Below are 20,940 nucleotides of genomic sequence, written 5' to 3' on the forward strand. Positions count from 1 at the left end.
TCGTAGTGCCAAAGGGAGATTTCTCGCCATCCATCCAATCAAGGGATCTTCATAAGTCATCCTGAATCCCTGAGAGAACCCTCCCCACAGTAATTGCCTATCCCCAGCACTCCGGCATTCCTGCAGAAATTCAAGGGGCACCCTCGGTCCACCGGGTGTGGCCCCATAGACCAAGCCACCTCATTGCACCCCTTTTTGTCCTCCTCCAGCCCTGAGTCCCCCCTCAGTTTTGGAGCAGGAAATGCCTGGGTGGCTGCTTCCACATCTAAAACATTGATGAGAGAAACGGCACTTGCTTCCCCAGGTGCAGGACCCTTTATTGAATGGCCTACATTTTTCCCCTCCCTCAATTCCCAGTTTGCTTGGTGCCTCCCATCTGGTCTCTGATTTCCTTCCATGGATACCCTGTTGGCCTGCCCCCCCCTCCCTGTCTTGGAGGGGGTGGCTGGAATGGCTGCCACTCCTTTTGGTCCTTCTTATTAACCCCTGGCCACCCTGCTCCCTTGCTCCCTGCGTCAATAGGCAGGCTGGTCCTATCCTTATCTCCAATAAACTTAGTCCATGCATGCTCATCCCTGTCATCCCACCTCATGTCCAGTTCCCAGGCCATCCTCCTTCTAAAGGCTCTATCATAGTCTATCCAACCCATAGTCCCATATTTTTCGTACTCGGTCGTGATTCCGCTCTTATATGTCATTAAAGCCTGACCATCTTTTGGGAATTTCTACAACCAGACTGCTGCCAAAAGATCAAACGCCAATTCCCATTTCTGTATGTTCTCCTCTGGTCTTACCCTCTCACCCCTCTTTCTGTCTTCGCCCACGCTAACGTTAAGATCTGGTCCTGCGGTTTTGGTCTCGAGACTGTACCTTGTGTCACATTGCTCCCTTTCCCAGATTCCTCCTTTAAAATTCCTTAGGCATGTGCCACGCCATCCCACCCGTGGAAGTTAATAAGGGCGCGTTTGCAACCCGCTGGACTGTGGACCTCCCTTTCTTAATGGCCGAAGTGACAGTTGTTTTGGGCGCAATTGCTGTCCCAACTGGTTTTTGGGCGGCCACCGGTGTGGGTGTGGTCGTTGAGGGCACTGGGACGACCGCACCTACCGCTAGTGTCGGGCTACTCAACGTGCCACCCCCCGTTACTCCCCCTATCTGCCCCACCACAGCAGACCCAGAGGCAACATTACCCTTACCCGTTGCCCTTACATTACCCATCGGGGGAGGTGAGGCACCAGTTGGTGTGAGTCCTCCAATGCAGGATACTGGTTCCGGTGGTGGTTGTAGAGGGCTGACCACGGGCTGTGCCGCCCTGCACTTCGAACCGCCTGTTTCTTTTGGGTTGGTGTACTTTGGAACCCCAACTCTGATCCCACCAGCGCACTTATCGGTGCCAACACCACCACCTCACCTTGCTTGGTCCTGGATGCCCTCTTAGGAGTTGGGCCATTGACTAGAGGTACATCACTAAATAGGGGGGTGTCTGGAACTGCACGCACTTGTGCTACCATGGTCTGCTGATTGGGTAGCAGCCCATGTCCTTCGTTCAGTACTTTGTCTGTCCAGACCTTCCCTCTGGTCCGCCTCTGTTCTTGGAACCATGCAAGCAATCTGGGCTCCTCGCCAAATTCGTCGTCCGAATTGTTCAAAACGATGTCAACCCGTGAAAACATGTCCTGTGATCCCAACTGAGACACATCCTAGAAACCTAAAGCTGGGTGAAAAATAATAAATTAATTACCATACATTTAACTCCACCACTCAAGCCTCAACGCCTGTTTGTTCCAGATCCCCAAACCCTGTTGCTAAACCTCCCAATTTGCTGAATAAATTGCTCCTTTGTAGTTAGCTCCTGATCGTTGCTCGTCTTCGTTTTGGTTTGTCAACAGGCTTGTCTTTTTGAACCTCACTGCTTTAAATACTAACCAACCGGGGATTAAGAAATGATCTGCAACTTAAACCTCTCACCGTCTTGGTTCTGACCCCCCTCTTCCTCTTTCGGAACTCCTGCACCCGTTCTTTTTCGCAAACCTTTCTTGCTGCTGTTTTTTAACAGGAGTACATTTTGATCACAAAAACACCTTACCGATAGGTAAGCGCTGTCCACTGTACCTTCTTCACCCTAAAAAGTGATCCTTTCCAGCCGCTGTATAGACCTCTTTTTGGTACAAATTTAAAATGGTTATTCTCATGTTGAAAAACACTTTTGTCCAAGTATAGACCAACGGAGATGCACCACACTAAAGCCTGAGATAGTTCCACCACCTGAAACAGTATATTAAAACACAATAAATTCATTTGTTAGCCAGCATGGCGGCCCGCAAAGTGAAACTGCGGCTCACGTCCCTGTGTAGCAACTTTGTAGGTCCCGCCTTTCTGAAAAGCAGCATACAACCTGCTTCATTTATAGTCAAATTGAGACCGTTCATAGGCATCTCCCGAAGTATTTGTCTCTGGCTAGAGATTCGTGGGCTAGACCATTTGCGTCCCCTTTCGGACATGCGGCAGCGCCGCTAACCAGGCGCCCATGTAAGGGCTTCCAAAAGGCCTGGTGCACCGTCACGTGGTTTGAAACATTTACCGCACAAAGCTTATGTATTCAAATGATCATATTGAAACCCCTACAATGCAGCACAATATAGACTCTGTTGCCCGCACCGCGGTTAAACATCAAAACAACAAATACGTTTTATTCAAACAACCATATTGAAACCCAATGCCTCCAATGTACTTGTTTTTAAACCATGTAACAGCACAAACTTATGCCTTTGAATGGTAATATGGAAATCCATCCCCTGGTAATGGTCCGTGGTTCAAAACATTAAATCACATTGTCCTGCACTTGCTTGCTTGTTTCTTGCTAGCCCACTGAAACACGTGCATTGGCCTGGTATAAAAACTGCTGGCTTGTTTCTTGCTAGGCCACTGAAACACTTGTGCAAAGAGGTGTTATAAATACCCCATCCTAGCTTCGCCTCGGACAAATGAAACACTTGAGTGTGTGTAACATGCCCTGTCGCCTCAAACACACCCTAATCCTTTGTAGGAACCTACACGATGCATTTGACTTTTTCATCCCGCACCAAAACGTTTGTACCCTTTGACAAAGCACATGCTGTATTCAGATAACGAAACTGAACTGCGGTTCCCAAAAATTAAAAGCTTAATCCAGCCCATGCTGAAATAAATATGCCCACCCTTTGATAACCAACGGAACCTAGGCTCGCGCTAAGCAAGCCCCCTTGCTGCACGAGAAAGCGCACCATATTGCCACCTTGACCCACCCCCACACTTTACGCCTTTGGGCCTTTGAGTGTCATCTATGGGTGCAACCGACAAAGTGATCGAGAACCCATCATAATCCATTTCAAAGAACGTACACGCTGCATTTGATTTTTAACTTCAAACACATTCACTGCACCAACCACGGTTTGCCCCATTCAAAAAGCGCAACCTGATGCATTGAACTGCGGACTAGAAACCCTTACCCCACATTTCAGCTTCCAACCATTTGAAAGCACCCACACGATGAAAAATGACCACTGCACCGCGGTGCACCATTAAGAACAGAAAATGGTGCATTTAAATCAAGGCATTGAAACCCCTTCCCCGCACTGGTGTCGATCTGTTCCCCGGCACCAACACAAGGCAAAATTACATTAAAGTTACTGCCATGCATTACCTTGCTGCATGAAAAATGAAATACGCCGTGGCGAACCGCAGGCGCATGGGGACTGCCCAGAAAACAAAGGAACCCGCTAACCACGTTTAAACTGGAACCCGCCCTCTAGACCAGCCCGGCCGCATATTAATCCACTGACCACCGATAGACAGCGGGCACCAAACCCATGTGTGGGCCCCTGATTCAATACCACTGTACTTACCCATGAGTCGCGGCCAGGGTGTCACTGCTCTCCAGCGATGTCTCTGGCTGCCCTGCAGTAGAATCAGGTGCGGATTTCCAGCAACTCCACACCGATCTCCTCAATTCGACGGAGGAGAACTGGAAAGAGGCCATGCTCCAGTCCTCCTCCGTATTTGCAGGCAGTCCCCAGGGCAGGCTGGAAAATGACCGCCCTGGGGATGGCCCGACCCCACTTCTGACGGAGCGGAAGGCGGAGTGACCCGCCTAGCCACAAGGGGATAAGGAATTAGCTCTTCCAGAAAGTTTCGACATAAAAAAATAAGAAAAAAAGATATATCCCCTAATTCATGAATAGAGAGAACAGGGCAGCATACTGGTTCCAGAGGCCAGTCATATGTTGAGCTAGAAAATCAAGCAATAATCAACTCCACAATTTGATTATTACAAATATAGCAATAACATGTCATTTTTCACATTCCACTGCATGTAGCTGTTGGTCCATGAGCGGCGCGGAAGTGAAGCATCAGTGCATGCTCGGTGCATGCTCGGTGCATGCGCGGTGTATGCTCGGTGTGCAGTCCAGAGACAAACTGAAATGTCATGGCAGCCTCTGAAATCACACATGGTGAACACTTGCACTCTGTGCTGCATTGCATACAGAAGTTAGAGAGACTCACATGGATTCAGGTATGCAGGAACTCCAGGTTAGTGGGCCGCCATGCTCACGCTAACTGATTCACACATATAGAATTTGGAGAACCAAGAGAATAATTGTATCTTCATACACTTTGCCTCACATGCAGTGAATATGCTTATCACTTTACCCCCACAGACAATATAACTTCACTTATGCAAATCCTATTACAAACAATGCATTACCTTTTTCAGTTCACTGATCATGAATTTATATAAAGTAATTCCATTACCGGTACAACAGCATAGAGTACATATAAGTGATCTTTCCAGTAAAGATGAAAACTACATGACACAATACAACACTGTGGGGAGAGAAAACATATCACAAAAATACATATTTAGGATTCTATATACATTTTGTAGTCCTAGTCACCAACTCATAGAACCATCTTCATCCGCTGTCCTACATGGGTATATACTAATGGATTCCAACATTGAGGACAAGGTATGTGTATGCTCAGAACACCGGGATCCACCCTGGGTCGATCTTCATTCATAGGAAATGTACAACAAATGCAGGGAAGCACAAACACTTTTCAGAGAATTGGGGAGGGATTGGAACCCTTAAGAAAGGGCCAGTCACAATACACAAAGCTAAGTGGGATACAGACCTGCGAATCAGAGCCATCATTGTTTTAGACACTCTATAAATACCCATATAAAAAGCTGACTTAGTCTGTGATTGGCCAACATTCTTTTAAGAGAATGGTGATACAGTTAAGACAGTTACACAGGCTGAATCATGGGAATATGACTTGTGTTGATCAAGTCAAGAAAGCCTAATTGTAGAGTAAGACCAGAAGGAGTTGAACCAGGAGAGGTGAAATTAAGTCGGGAAAGCCAAGAGCAGGGGTCTGCAACATTTGGCTCTCCGGATGTTTTGGACAACAAATCCCATAATTCCCAGACAATATTGCCAATAGTGAGACATCATGGGAGCTGTAGTCCAAAATTTCTGAAGATCCATAGTTTGCAGACCACTGGCCAAGAGGGTCTCTAGAGTTGTGGAGCAAGAAAGAGATTTGTCTAATTCAGGAAAATCCAGGTTAAAAGGACAGGCCAGAAAAGGAAACTGCTGATCCGGGCTGATAGACTGGCAAGGGCCATACCCTAGAACTTCTAAAGAAGGGAAAGTGTCTTGCAGGCAGAAACTTGTTTGAATCTAGATTAGCAATTGTACTCTGGACCTCTACTCCTTTAGACTACAAACGTTCTCCCCTTTGCTGTTTTGCTCAGAATTTTCTACTTTGAGTTAAATGCCTCCTCTCTAGGCCACCATCCATTATTTTGAAAACCTGGCAGAACATAGCCTGTGTTAGGAACACCTTTGGTTAAGGGCGTTGGCCCGCTACTGCTCATCAAGCAGTACAGGCTAAGGGCACGGTGTTGTGCGATGCAGGACTGCAGGAGATGCTGGCTGTTTGATCTGTAGCATGTTGCGCTATTTTCCACGCATCAGATCCTGCGCTATGTTCCACGCATCAGATCCTTTAAGAATGGACTCTGCAGCAAAGCCTGTGCAGGCTAAGGGCGCAGTGTTGTGCAACGCAGGACCGCAGGAGACTCTGGCCATTCTATTAGGTAGCATGTTGCGCTAAATTCCACGCATCGGATCCTTTAAGAACCGAGGATTGGACCCTCTGCAGCAAAGCCTGCGTAGGCTAAAGGCGCAGTGTTGTGCGATGCAGGACCGCAGGAGATGCTGGCCATTTGGTATGTAGCACGTTGCGCTATGTTCCATGAATCGGATCCTTTAAGAACTGAGGATCGGACCATCTGCGCAAAGCCCACGCAGGCTAAGGGCGCAGTGTTATGCGACGCATGACTGCTGGAGACGCTGTCTGTCTGATGCATAGCAAATTGCACTACGTTTCACGCATCAGATCCTTTAAGAACCAAGGATTGGACCCTCTGCAGCAACGGCTGAACAGGGCTAAGGGCATGGTGTTTTGCGACACAGGTGTTTGATGATGAAGGGGATGCAGCCCAGAGTGCAAGTACACTGCACAGCCGTCAACCATCAGGGGCTGTACGGCAAGAAAGGTGCGGGCAGGGGGAGCAGCCATTACTGTTCTGCCCTCACGCATACTTCCACTTAAACACTTGCCTCAACATACACTGTCTCCGTGCACCCATTAGGCATCCTCTCTCATGGTTGCCTCACTTTGTGTTCCCTGTGTTTTCCTCCCTTTAGGTGTGTTTTTCCTGTGCTGTTACGTTCACGCTGCTTCTGTTGTGCCATCCAGGCCCTTTTCCCTCCCTAGGGTCCACCTCTGTGTTTACTGTTGGGTATTCCTGATATGATATGATATGATATGATAGGTTATTTATAACGCGCTTAATACCCAGAGGTTTCTAAGAGCAGACCCGGGGATCAAACCTGTGTTGCTCCGTGTCGTATTGCTCCAAGGTGAGCACGTTGCCGCTGAGCTATCCTATCCTATCCTGCCCACTAGGCCCCCCCTAGGTGTTGGCTCTTCTGTGCATCCACTTGGGCTACTGCTGGTTTGTGTTCACTTGCCCCCCTATAGTCCTGCTGCTCCCAATTGTCTGCTTCCCCTGCCCTGCCCCTTCCTCTGCGTGTTCGTTCCCACTGCTGAGTCTACGTGCTTGTGCTTCTCTGTTGAATTCCTTAGTGTGCATCCCTCTGTGTAGCCCTCCTGCTCTGTCTCCACCCAGTGCATCCTGTGTGGCATAGTACTGTGGTGTTCTTCCTCTCCTCCATCTTCTCCCTCTCACTTTTCCCTTTCCTTTATAAATGCACCCCTCTATGGTGCTCTCGGTCTCACCCGTCTTCTCTAACTGCTTTTCTACCACCTCTCTGGCCCATCAGCCACCTCCCCCTCAACCTCTCTGGCTCCTATGCCAGTCCCTTCCACCTCCTCTGTGGCTCTTCCCTATGCCTCCTCTCTGGGCCCTTTGCCACCTAGCGCTCTCTCTGGCTCCTCTACCACCTTCCTCTTCTACTGCACTGGCTCCTCTCAGACTCACCTTATCCTCCACTGCCTCCTCTCTGGCACCCTCCTCTTCTGCTTCCTCCTCTCTTGGCCATCTGCCCCCTCCTTTGGTCCCCCTGTCTCTTCCACTGGGTGTACCTCTTTCCTATACCCCATCACAGAGGTCCACATAGCTACTCTCAACACTTACTCTGCTGTCAAACACTCCCCTGACATCTGCCACCTCCTCGAAGACCTTGATTTGGATGTTCTTGCTCTCACTGAGACTTTGACACTCTCCTCCCTGAGGGTTTCGAGATCCTCTCTGAACCCATGACCAATTGGCCCAGAGGTGGAGTGGCCCTGATCTTTTCGGAGTGGGTCCCTGCCTCTGTCATTCCCACCCAGGCTTACTCGTCCTTTGAATGCCTGGTCTGCAGGATCTCTATCTCTCCTGGCCTCTCTCTCTGACCACCATCTACAGGCCACCTGGCCAGGTTGCCATCTTTCTCTCTGAATGGGCAGATCTCTCCTCCTCTCTCCTTGCCTCTACCTCTAAGCTTCTCTTCCTCAGGGATGTGAACATCCACTTGGACTCCCCTGACACTCTGGGCTTTTCCAGAACCTTTGCGACTCTCTCTCCCTCTCCATTCTTCCCTCTGGTCTGACACACTCAGCTGGACACAACTTGGATGTTCTCATCTCTTCAGACATCCCCCTCTCTAACCCACTCACTACTCCACTCTATTGGACTGACCACGTTCTGCTTCCCTCTCACCTGAAACTGTCTTTTCCCCCTGGCAAAACCTACCCCAGCAGTGCCACCTTCCTTTGCTGTCATTCTCCCTATGAAGCGGGTGTCTGTTGCTGCTTTTGCCTCTACTTACTCTCCTCCTACCCCTGTAGCTGACTCCCACTCTGATACAGCCCTCTCGAACCTTCGACTATCTCTATATCCAATGCTCTCTATATCCTTGCCCCCATCATGAGGATCCGTCTGAAGTCTGCCTCCAAGTGTAATTCTTGGTATGACTCCGACCTGGCCACTCTGAAACGCAAGTGCAGAGCGGCTGAGCAGAAGTGAAGACTTCAGGCACATCCTCGTACAAACTGGCCTGCCAACTGCTTCAAAGGCAGTACAGACTCTCCATCTTCTCCAAGAAGATGGTCCACATTCAAACCTGTATCTCTGCGGCCACTAAGAGCACAGCAAAACATTTTAAAATCTGCAAGGAGTTGGCCAATCCGACTGCAGTCTCTATGTCTGCTGTTCCTTCTCAGGCCCTCTGCACTGCCCTGGCTTCTCATTTCACCACGAAAACTCAGGACATCTGTCCACGCTATCCTAATCTCCTAATCTCTCTCTCACTATGATGCAGGCCCCCTCTGTCCACCCTTCCCTCTCCTCTCCTTCTCTCCTCTCTCTCTCCTATAACACCTGATGATGTTTCTAGACAAGTCTGGTCTATGAAAGTTTCATCCAAACTGGTGCTCGTCCGGTCCTCCAGCACTATTAAGGACAACATTGTTTCCCTCGCTCCAGCCTTGGCCGATTTCAGTAATCATTCCTTTGCTACTGCATCTTTCCTCTCTCTTCTCATGCACTCCCTTGTGCACCCCTTCCTGCCCGGTCAACTATGGCCCGATCTCTATCACTCTTTTCCTGGGCAAGCTCCTTGAGAAACTGGCCATCTCTGAGCTAAACCTCCACATCGGATCTACAGTTCTTCATGACCATCAGTCTGGCTTCAGATTGGCCAGAGGCATGGAAACTGCTCTACTGAACTCCTGTGAAGATCTGCTCGCCAACCTTGACTCCAGCTCTCACTCTGTCCTCATCCTCCTTGAACTCTCCTCTGCTTTTGACATGGTCAATCGCAGCCACCCTGATCAACAGCCACAATGTGAACCTTGGCATCACTGGTTGGGCTCTGGCATGGCTGACCTCCTTCCTCTTGGACTGACCCTCCCGGGTCCGCCTTAGGTCCTTTCTCTCCACCACCTCTCTTTCCACAAATGGTATTCTCCAGGGTACTATTCTCTCACCCTGACTCTTCAATGTCTATCTGGCCGTCCTGGCCCACCTGATCTCTTCTTTCCTTTCTTTCAGTGTTATGTGGACGGCACAAACTCTCTTTCAGGCTACACTCAGCCTCCTCTCCCTCCTCGCTCGTTCCTGACTGTCTATCGCTATTCAGGGATGATGCACCTCTAACTACCTCTGCCTTAATGCCAGTAAGACAGAGATTCTTCTCATTGCGACCCCTGCTCCTGGATGGATTTCCTCTCTCCCTCTGGCCGTCCTCCTTGGGCCCCCCTCCCCTCACCCTCCTTTGAGGTAAAAAATCCTTGGCGGCATCTTCGACTCCACTCTCTCCTTCCCCCCACACATCACAGACCTTGCCAAGAAGGCCCACTTCCAGCTGCACCTCTTCAGGGGTATCCTACCTTTTCTCACCTTCCCCTAGAAGCTCTCCAGTGCTCTGATTCTCTCCAAGCTGGACTACTGCACCAGCCTCTTTCTCACTCTTCCTAACTCTACTCTTTGCCCTCTTCAAATAATCCAGAACATAACTGCAAGACTTATCCTTGGACTCAAGTCAAGGGACCGCATCTCTCCAGCTCTAAAATCTCTCCACTGGATCCCGGTGGCCGCAATGATCAAGTTCAGGACCCTCTGCATCATCCAAAAGCCGTGGTTCTCTCTATATCCAACACTCATCTTAAATACCTTCCTTCTAGAGCCCTCTGCTCAGCAACCTCAAACTCTCTGTGGGGCAGATGCTACTCCAAATAGAGAGTAGGGGGTAGATCAGATCCCTCTCCTCTGCAGGTGGCTCCCTCTGCAATGGCCTCCCTGCCCCTCTCATACTTGAGCAGGATCACCTAAAGTTCTGGAAGCTGCTCAAGACCTTCCTCTTCTCTTCCTCCTTTTCTCTCCCTCTCCTCTGCTAATCTACCTGTCTGCTCGTCCTGACTGGTGGAATAGTTTCTCTCAGAGACACACAGTTTACCACCCCCACTCCTTGACCAGTCACTCTGTACAGTCTTCTGGCCTACCCTGCACATCTGGTCTGGGACTGTACCTGTGCAGTCCTCGCACTTAGTCAGAGTCCTGCTACTCTGACTGCACTTCCCCTCGTTCTCCTTCCCTCACTTCTCCCCACACCCTCTCCCCTGCACATCTCACTGCACTTACATGATCTGAATGTCACAAGACCTAGTAAGATTGTTTGTCTGTCATCCCTCTGTCTCCTCTCCTTCTCTTGTGGCACATAGAAACATTTGTGTAAATGTAGGTTATAAATAACAACTCATATCATATCATAAATTTGGGGGTGGTTAATGTGTTTGGGTTGGGGAAATTGGGGAAATCCAATAAGAATGACCATCCTCTTTTGTTCTGTCCTTTATTGCTTCTTTCCCATTTGCATTCCAGAGTAAAACAGTTAAGAGGACACCTACACTCATAAAGAGGCCCCGGTAGCCCTTATATGTAACAGCCCAAACAATAGAATAGCAACCACTGACCTAAACCTTTCTATCGATGAAATTAATGATTGGAGGAAATTTGTTTATTCATTCCATCCATCTCTGACATCTCCCCCATAAATGGAGGTAGAAGTATAATCAGATCAGATACCTATATGAACATTCAAAGGCACATACTAAACACTTAAAATAACAGTGGGGTCATGGTCCAAGCAAACAATGAGACACTGGCTATTTCCATTTACAATTTCAGGCTCAAGTTCCTCCTTGTTTCTTAGTTCTGAACTTGTATGACTAGAACACCAGTTATCCACAATCTCCAGGATATACCATCCACCCAACAGCTCTCCTCTTGTCCAGAATAAGTTTCTTATTGATTTAAAGATAATCTCTAATAAAACATACCCACTTCTTCAAACACAAATACTCAACTCAACATCAGTAACCATAACCCATTAATCTGTTGCCCTCTATTTGCAAACTCCGCCAGAACATGACCAGCTAATAATGAAAACCATAAGGTTCCAGGCAATTGCTGAAGATCACCAGACTTCACATTTGGAAACAAAAAAGACTTTAAATAGCACAATTCGACAACTCTAGACCCAGATTACACAGTATCTTAGACTTTCACAAAGTTGCCATTTGCTCAATGTTTATTGACCTGCACGCTTCTTGTATGTGTTGCATATTTGTAAGTTTCTAAAGGTCTCCACACTGGGCATGGTAGACTAAATGACCCCTTACAGGTAGCATGCTACCACCATGGACCTAGTTTACAGAGTAGCCCAGGCATTTGCAAATTGTCTGACCCTGTCCATACAAATTCAGTTTTGTCAATTTTCAGCGAGCTTCAAGCTTCTTCTTCGTTGCATATCCTCTGGTTAAATTTCTCAGCTCGTTTAGCATGCAACAGAGGGTGGGCAATGTAACATTGCTTTCTTGATGACAGAGGGCACATACAGGAGCTGCCCATTTTTGGAGCGTGTGTCGGCTACTTTTTGCTGCATTCTCTGACATTTTGCTTAGATATCTTAATAAATTGTGTTAAAGTTGTATATGTAAGAGCACAATTCAGTCAGCAAAGCCCTTACTTCAGAGAGACAGCCTGGCAGCCTCTCTCCTCACACCTCTCTTCTGTAGCTGGTAATGGGTAGGATGGTACCTGTTGTGTCTCACCTTCTTAGACTTGGTGTCCTTATCATGTCCCACCTTCTTAGGATTTACTTCTTTTGGGGTCAAGAGATAAGGCCTCTCACTCCAAGCCGTCACCGTGCCCACCCAGTGTATGAATCCGGGCAGCACGATGGCCACCCGGAGAGCTGGGTCTCATGGAAAAAAAGATTTGGAGGGAAAACCTTGTAGTCACGTGAATGTCCCGTTCACTGTTGTCGGTGCGTAGGATAGTAAGACAATCCTCAACCAAGCAGACATACTAGGATCCAGAATGATGAGTACTGAGAGTAAAAATTGCCACAAGGTTGTAGGAGAATTGGAGCACCCCAAAGGAGAAATGAAGAAATGCGAGGACAAGGCTGGACTGCACCAACAGACAAAAATACAGAAAGCCACAGGAACAGCTGGAAGGAAGCAGCGAGGGCAGAGAAATAACCGAATACAGGCAGCGAAGGAGAAACTGGATCTGCACGGACCCAAAGGCATGGCAGTGGAGGCCAAGGAACAATTTCGAAACAGAGATTGAGGAATTTAATTCCTAGCAAACAAAAGGCTAAGCAAACTAGCATACAGCAACTCATGGAAGCAGTTGCAACGTAGCGCTTACCTGCTCCTTCAGTGGTTAAATACTGGGCAGCTTCTTCTGGCATCTACGTGGACGTGATGATGTTCGTGCTACGGGTCCGGCAAACCCGACCATTTTAGTGTGGGACATCTTTCTCCAACGTTGCCATAATGACGCATGCAACAAAAATGTCCACGTATGCCCGCGAACAGCGCAGAGACATTACATCACCTTCCCTGTGCTCCAGGAGACACTCTGTGATGAACAGCTCACCCTCGTACATTTGCTAGTCCATGTCAGCCTCTCTTACTGTTGGGGGTTTGTCCTCAACCCCCTAGCGATTCCCGTAAACCCACAGCTGCACAGACTCACACCACACACGTCTGTCCTGCTCGGGCTTCCAGGTCGCACTGCCGCGGCCGGGAAGGCCCCTTTTATTTATACTGCATGCAGCGGCATGCAACGTCACGCCGCCGCGTGCGTGTCCCTTCAAGGGGCAGTGCCACACTCCTCCTTTTTTGGGAGGACAACAACAAATACTTTAATGCCACACACTGCAAACCTAACAACAACCAATAATACAAAACGGGTAATAACAGTTTCCCCATCATGCCCCTTTATTAGCATCCACCCGGGTCCCCTTACTTAGCATTCCCCGGCCTCAGGCCGATCAGATAAGTGTCCCAACACGTAGTCGCTGAGGTGAGCGGGTTTCCCTCGCCCAGCCCTCTCGGGGTACCTCCCGCTTACCTCCGGCACGGGTAGTGTGTCCACAGTCACTCTGCGGGCAGGGCACTCAGGTGTGCAGAGTGTTTCTCCTCCGTCGTCAGGGACCTCCAGCAAGTCCGGATCGGGGGGGGTCAGTTCTCGGGTCCCCTAGCTTTTTGAAGAAGCTCACATTGCGAGTGACAGCAGACCTTCCATCCGAGGCTGTCACCATGGATCCCTTGACGGCCACAACGTCCAACGGCTCCGGCTCATAAGGAAGGGAGAGCTTCCCATGGGGGTGTCTGTTCTGGATGAGGACCTCATCGCCTGGCTCCAGCCGCTGTGGGCGGAGCCCCCTCTTCATGTTTTCCTGCTCGATCCTCACCCGCCGGTCCGCCTTGACCTATTGGTCATCGATTACCCCCGGCTCTTTCTCCCCCACCTCAGGCAACAGCCCCCGAGGACACCGCTTGAAGAGAGCCTCGGCTGGGGCCACTCTGGTAGAGGCATGAGGGGTGGTGCGGTACACCCTCAGGAACTGATAGAGGGCTCTCTGGAGGACTGTGCCTGGCCTTGGGCAATTCTGAAGGTCTTGTTAAGTGTCCTCATCAACGTTCGGCTTCGCCATTTGCCCTCGGCCATAAGGGGGTAATCTTCCTGTGCAGTACCCCGCAGCTCTCCATCAGCTCAGAGAACCGCTCGCTCTGGAACAGTGCCCTGTTGTCGGGGCACAAAGTGTGGGGGAACCCGTGGGCCGCAAACACCTTCTCCACGGCCACCACCACATGCTCGAAGGCCACCGACTCCACGAATTCCACCTCAGTATACCTGGAGTATTCGTCGACGAGCACCAGGAAGTGAGTGCCCATTGTGGTGGAGCCAAAGTCCACATGGACCACCTCCCAGGGTCGCGTTCCTCGAGGCATCACCTCTATGACCGGCTCACACTGCAGAGGAGATGCTGCCTGACACCAGCCACAAGCTGCCACAAAGTCATCCACCTTCCGCTCGAGTTCCGGGAGCCATACTTTCAGTCTAAGCCTGGCCTTGGTCTTTGCGGCGCCCTGGTGTCCATGGTGCGCAAGAGTAATCACGTCCTTCACCTTGGACAGAGGCACGACAATGCGATCGCCTCTGAGCAGCAGGCCAGATGCCGAGAATGAAAGTTCCTCCCGGACCTTCCACAGCTGCTCCAGTGCCGTCTTGGCCTCCTGAGTGCGCCCCGCCAGGGCTTGCAACACCTATTTCCACGATCCCCACTGCATGACGTGTTTCAGGATCTGGAAACACTCATCTCCCGCTGCTGCTGCCTCGAGCTCCCCCAGGGGCATCGCATTCGGCGTGGCCGCCTCCACTACCATGCGGACATGTTCATCAGCCTCTTCCGCACAGATGTCATGCTCTTCTCCCCCATGCGCACCCGGGTGTCGAGAGAGATAGTCTGCCGCATTGTATGCCCCCGGCCGATACACAAAGCTGACCCCATACTCCAGGAGAGCGAGCATCCAGCGCTCGATCCTTGCTGGTGGCTTGGACGACGACCCTGCCAGGATGGGAAGCAGAGGCTTGTGGTCCATCACGACCGTCACCGGGCACCCCAGGACATATAGCCTGAAATGTCTGCAGCCCCAGAGCACCGCCAGCGCCTCGCGCTCAATTTGCAAATACCTCTGCTCCATCTCCGACAGTGCCTTGCAGGCGTAGGCCACCGGGCGGACACCCCCATCATGATCAATCTGCGTCAGCATGGCACCCAGGCCAAACGGGCTGGCATCCACAATGATCTCCTACTGCAAGATGGGTCAAAGAACGCCATGGTGTCATCAGCCGTCAGCGCACCCTTGATGTCCTCAAATGCCACCTGCTCAAGTGGGCCCCAGTGCCAGGAGGACTCTTTCTTTGTCAGGGCTCTGAGGGGTTCCGACCTGGAGGCAAGATTTTGGATAAACCGTCCACAGTAGGTGACCATACCAAGGAAGCTCCTCACGTCAGACACTGATTCAGGTGGTTGCGCCTTTATAATGTCCTGGACTTTTCTGGGGTCTGGTGACACCACTCCCTCTTTAAACACAAAGCCGAAGAATTCGATGGAGGGGTGCACGAACTCACATTTATCCTTGTGAAGGGTGAGGCCTTGCGACTGCAGCCTCTCAAACGTCTTCGCCAGCCTCCGCACGTGGTCCACCTCAGTCCTGGCAAACAACAGGATATCATCACTGATGTTCAAGACGCCCTCCAGATCTGCCAGGGCACCCCCGGATGATATTTTGGAAGACTTCCGCTGCCGAGGATACCCCGAAGCTCAGTCTCTTGTAGCGGTACAGTCCTCGGTGTGTTGTAAATCTAGTGATGTACCTCAATTCGGGGTGTAGGACCACCTGATGGTAGCCCGCTCGGAGGTCCAGCTTTGAAAAGAAGCGAGCGCCCTGCACCTTGGCAATGATGTCATCAATCGTTGGGGTGAGGTGCCTCTCCCTCTTGATGGCTTTGTTCGGCAACCTCATATCGACGCAGATTCGCACAGCATCTGGTTGTTTGGGTTTCCGCGCCACTGCAATCGTGGACACCCAGGGAGTTGGACCCTCCACCTTCTTGATAATATCGAGATTAGCAAGATTGTCCAGCTCCTTGTCCACATGTTCACGAAGGTGGAAGGGCACCCTGTGATGTTTTAGGGCGACAGGCTGCACAGATTCATCGATATGTAATCTCACCGGGTCACCGGCCATCTGCCCGATCCCATTGAATAAGGCAGCATACTTGTCCAGCAGATCATTAATGTCCTATAGGTATACAGAGTATGCAAAACTGATGATGCCAAGGGCCTCAGCCGCAGCACAGCTCAGCAAGGTATTAGTGCTTACCGGCGTTACAAAGAACCGGGCGGTGATCCGCGAGCCGTCATGCTCCACCTTCGCTACGAAGGCACCGTCCAGTGGGATGGGTTCCAGACCCCCGAAGGCAAAGATACGAGCTTTCGGCATGACCAGTTTGGGAGGGGTGTCCATGGCGTCGTAGTGCCCACGGGCCATCACATTGACTGACGCTCCCTTGTCTACCAGGACCGGGACTGGCGAGTGGTTGACCTCCACTACACACCTCGGCAGGCTTCTGTTCTTTCCTTTTAAGGCCCCCACACTGGAGACAAAGAAAATGTTCTCTTCCTCCTCTTCATCTGCCTCCTCCACCTGGGCATCTTCTTCACTCTGGTCCACCTGGGCAACATTTGGTGGACGACTCTGGCAGAGGAACCCAGACCAGGCCGGGCCTCTAGGAACCATCACGGGCATGGTCGCGTTGCAGACCCGGGAGAAGTGGTTGGGCAGTCCACACCTTCCACACGTCCTTCCGGCCGCTGGGCACTCCGTTGGGTGGGGAAGGTCGTACCCGCACTTCTGGCAGGACCCACCCACTCTTCTGGCTCTGTCACAGGCCAGCGACAGGCGCCTTAGGTGTCCATAGAAGGTGTCCAAAGTCTCATCCTCTTTTTGTTTTGCGGACAGCATCACGAAACGTTCGTAGTCTGAGTTGGCAAGGGGCAGAAAGTGGGCCTGGAGTGCAGCCTTTGCCGCATCATAGGATCCATCCCCTGGTGGAAGCGACTCAAAGATCTCTTGGACTGAGGGCCCCGTGGAGTACAACATGGTTGCCAACCTGTTGTCACCATCTGTCACCTGTGCGGCCCTAAAGTACATATCAAGGCGGTCGACCCACCTCTTCCATCTGGGCCCTAAGCTGGATGGTGGGATCGAGACATCAAACTCCGGGATGAGCTGCAGGGACGCATGGGCTCTTGCTTGGGCCATTGCAGGAAGTCCTGGCTGAGCAACCGGTACTACTACTGGCAGCGCTTGAGGCAATGGAGCCGGGTCTCCTGCTTGAGCCTGCCGAGGCTGTTGAGCAGCTGCTGGTTGTCCGCCGTCCTGAGGTTGTTGCTGCTGAGGTACTGGCAGTCCACCGTCCTGATCCTCGGTGTCACTCATGGGCCTGAGCACACAGGCACCCCCAGCATGGAGATTGGGGGCCGCAACTCAAACTCCGACCACCACAGCACAGTCCAGACACACACCCCAGACAAACAAAATGTCCAACCTGTGAGCGAAATTGGCGATGGCACAGTGTCCCCCTTCACAGTTAGCCTCCTGCACAGCCACAGCAGCCAGGTCCGATGATGAACAGGATGAAAAAGGACTGGGAGAGGTACAGCTGCAGCAATCCTCCCTGATGATGAAGAGGATGAAGAAAAAGCAAAGATCTCCAGCCTGATGATGAAGAGGATGAAGAAAGACACCTTCCCTCAGCTGCAGCTGCGCCCTACAGGCACAGAAGTTCCCACAAATTGAGCCAGAGAATGATCAAGGCCTAGCAGGCCCAGCCATTGTGGCCCTCCTCCTCGCTTGCACTCGACGTAAGAGGACCAAAATCACAATAAAATCGATAAATCGGGCATGGGCATGCAAATATGACTGCCCGCCGCCAATGTGTCCAAAAATTAGGCATGGATGGCACTCACCACCCAAACCGGAGCTCTGTGAAGTTCCAGGGCCGGAAATTCAAAATGGCCGCCATCCACGTGGTCGATGCACGGCCTACAGCATGAAACGAAATGCTGTCCGAATTCCACTTCGGGAACAAAAATTGCTTTTCAATCACCGCCGGGCCCAGGCATCATCCCCCACTCGTCGCCACTGTTGGGGGTTTGTCCTTGACCCCCTAGCGATGCCCGTAAGCCCCCAGCTGCACAGACTCACACCACACACATCTGTCCTGCTTGGGCTTCCCGGTCGCACTGCCGCGGCCAGGAACGCCCCCTTTATTTATACTGCATGCGGTAGCGTGCAACGTCACGCCGCCGCGTGCGCGTCCCTTCAAGGGGCAGCGCCACACTTACCCTCAGAAAGACAGCCCTTAAAATCTTGATGAATAAAATAAGGCTTTTTTTGCCCTGGTCCCATCATTTAGCTGTGGCAGAAGTAAAGCTAGCAAGTAGCCACAGATACTGCAGCCCCGAGATTGCATCCTAATTGGAAAGTCCATCATATCCCAGTGGAGACCAGGTGGTCTGGAGTCAGGAGAAAGATACTTCACAAAAGCCAAAAACAGGTATATAAGCCACATTAAATAAAATGTACATAAAAGCCACATTGCACATTTATTGGTTGTCAGAAATGGGCAAAAGGGCACACCAACAAAATAAACATAAATAAAAAACGAACATAACAAGCATTCCAATAGCAAAAAAGGCATGGCCCAGCTCACAGTCAAAGGCCAAAGGGCATCAGAGACCAGCTCCCCTTCCCGGTTCCACCTGCACTCTCTCGTTACAAGGTTGCAATACTCATATAGCCAGGATTTCACTCTTTTCCACCATGGCATATACCATGTTTGTTGTATTCAGGGGTGTAAATCACATATATACTATACACCAATTAAACACAACAATATTTAAACAAACAACACCAGGGTTATATACATTAAACAAATCAAAATTCTTCCACAATTAGACACCCCCCCATTTTGCAAAACACATCAGCAAATCTAAATAAATCTTCCCCTGAATGGTTGGTTCCAGGAGTTCGAGAAAAGGCTAATAAAAGGACTGCCACTTCCCTCAGACAGGTGATGGCCATTTCCAATCAGAGAGCCAGCCAAACAGCACGTGGGAAAGCTGGGCTTATTTCAAAATAAAACACAGGGTCAGTTTCACTTTAACATTTCTATTAGCACGAGCACTGCCGAAAAACCATTCTGACATGAATCTAATGCTCTGAACTTTAACAAGGTTTTTTTTTTAAAAACAGTTTCCCCCGTCACCTATATCCCCTTAGTTACGCTGAAATTTTACTATTTTGCTAAATGCTAAATATGTGGGCTTCCCAGAACCTGCTGATTTTAACCAGGATGCACCCCTCAACTCTCAACCAACTGATCCTAATTTTCCCAACCTGTAATAGCACCCTGTGAAGTAATAAATAGCAACAGAAACGTAGCAAAATATAAAGAAAACGCATTTGGAAAAATACATTGGGAGGACCCATCATTCAGAATAGTAAAACAGACAGAAGGCAAAATAATTAAATCAAATGAATGATGTTGCTCTATTCTTCAGGTTAACCAGGTCAATTTTCAACAATAAATCCCAATTTCAGTTTTCTTTTTTCTTTTTCCAAACATTTTCTAAGGTTGCAGACTTTCAACCAATATATGCTATGTGGCGTACCAAAAGGCTCATGCCTGTCTCCCACCCTCTACAATACATTCACTCGCCCCCTCTTCCTCATCCTTGATGCCATGGGGATCTCCTACACCAATTACGCGGACGACACACAGATTCTCATTACCCTGACAGGCGACTATGACACTGACTCCAAGACCCTCAACACCATCTACAACACTATCCAAACCTGGATGGCGGCCAACAGCCTCTGTCTCAACTCAGACAAAACCGAACTCCTGCTTGTAGGCTCCCCTGACACTCAAAAAACTTGACGACCAATTCAGTCACTTCATCATTGACTCCATCAAAATTCCAGTATCCGAGTCAGTAAAAACCTTAGAGGTCTACCTGGACTCAAGTCTCTCCATGACCAGACAGGTGAACGCAATTGCCTCCTTGGCTGCCTACCAGGCCAAACTCCTCAATGCAGTCAGACCATACCTCTCCAATGACCCTGCACAAACATAGCAAGGGCTATCCCTGGATCACGGTTAGACTACTGCAATGTTCTCTTCCTAGGGACCTCCACAAAAAACCTTGAGAAATTGCAAGTTATCCAAAACAACGCCTTAAGTGCAGTACAAGGCATCTCCAAAAGAGAGCACATCTCCGCTGCTAGAAGAGCCTCCCACTGGCTCCCCATAAAAGAGAGGATTATTTTCAAAGCCCTGACCATCACCCACAAATGCATTCACCTCGCAGCTCCAGCATACCTATTGCAAAGGATCCACCCTGCCATGTCCTCAAGACCAATTAGGACCCCCTATGCTAACCTAGTCACCGTACCCATGGTAAAAAGAGCAAGAGCAGGTGGTGCCAGTTTCCCCTACTTAGCTGCCCTGCACTGGAATGCCCTCCCCACTTCCCTGCGAGCAGAACCTCACTCACTGCCTTCCGTAAAACCACGAAAACCACCCAATTCGCCTGATCTCTTCTACCCCGTACATTATGTTCATCACCTATATGAATATCTGAACTGTGTACGCTTTTTATGCATGACCTGTATTACATCTCTGCGCCCAATGTTGTAAGCTATGCATAATGTAACTAAGTCTGTTGCAAGTAACAGCGCCACACTGCCCCTGGGCTGTCTGTGCGTTATATAAATAAAAAAAAAATATGCAATCCAAGCAGCTACATTTTTACTAAATCGAAGAAAGTTGACGAGACAATATTCTCAGATAAGATTTGTTTCTTGTTTTTTGGTATTTATGCAGCTCTGCCCTGGCCCTTTCACAAACCCGCAAACCCCAAAACCCCTATCTGGCACTGCCAACACACTGCTC

Source organism: Ambystoma mexicanum, chromosome 6p, assembly GCF_040938575.1.
Source record: "Ambystoma mexicanum isolate Mex_15411 chromosome 6p, UKY_AmexF1_1, whole genome shotgun sequence".
Lineage (NCBI taxonomy): Eukaryota > Metazoa > Chordata > Amphibia > Caudata > Ambystomatidae > Ambystoma > Ambystoma mexicanum.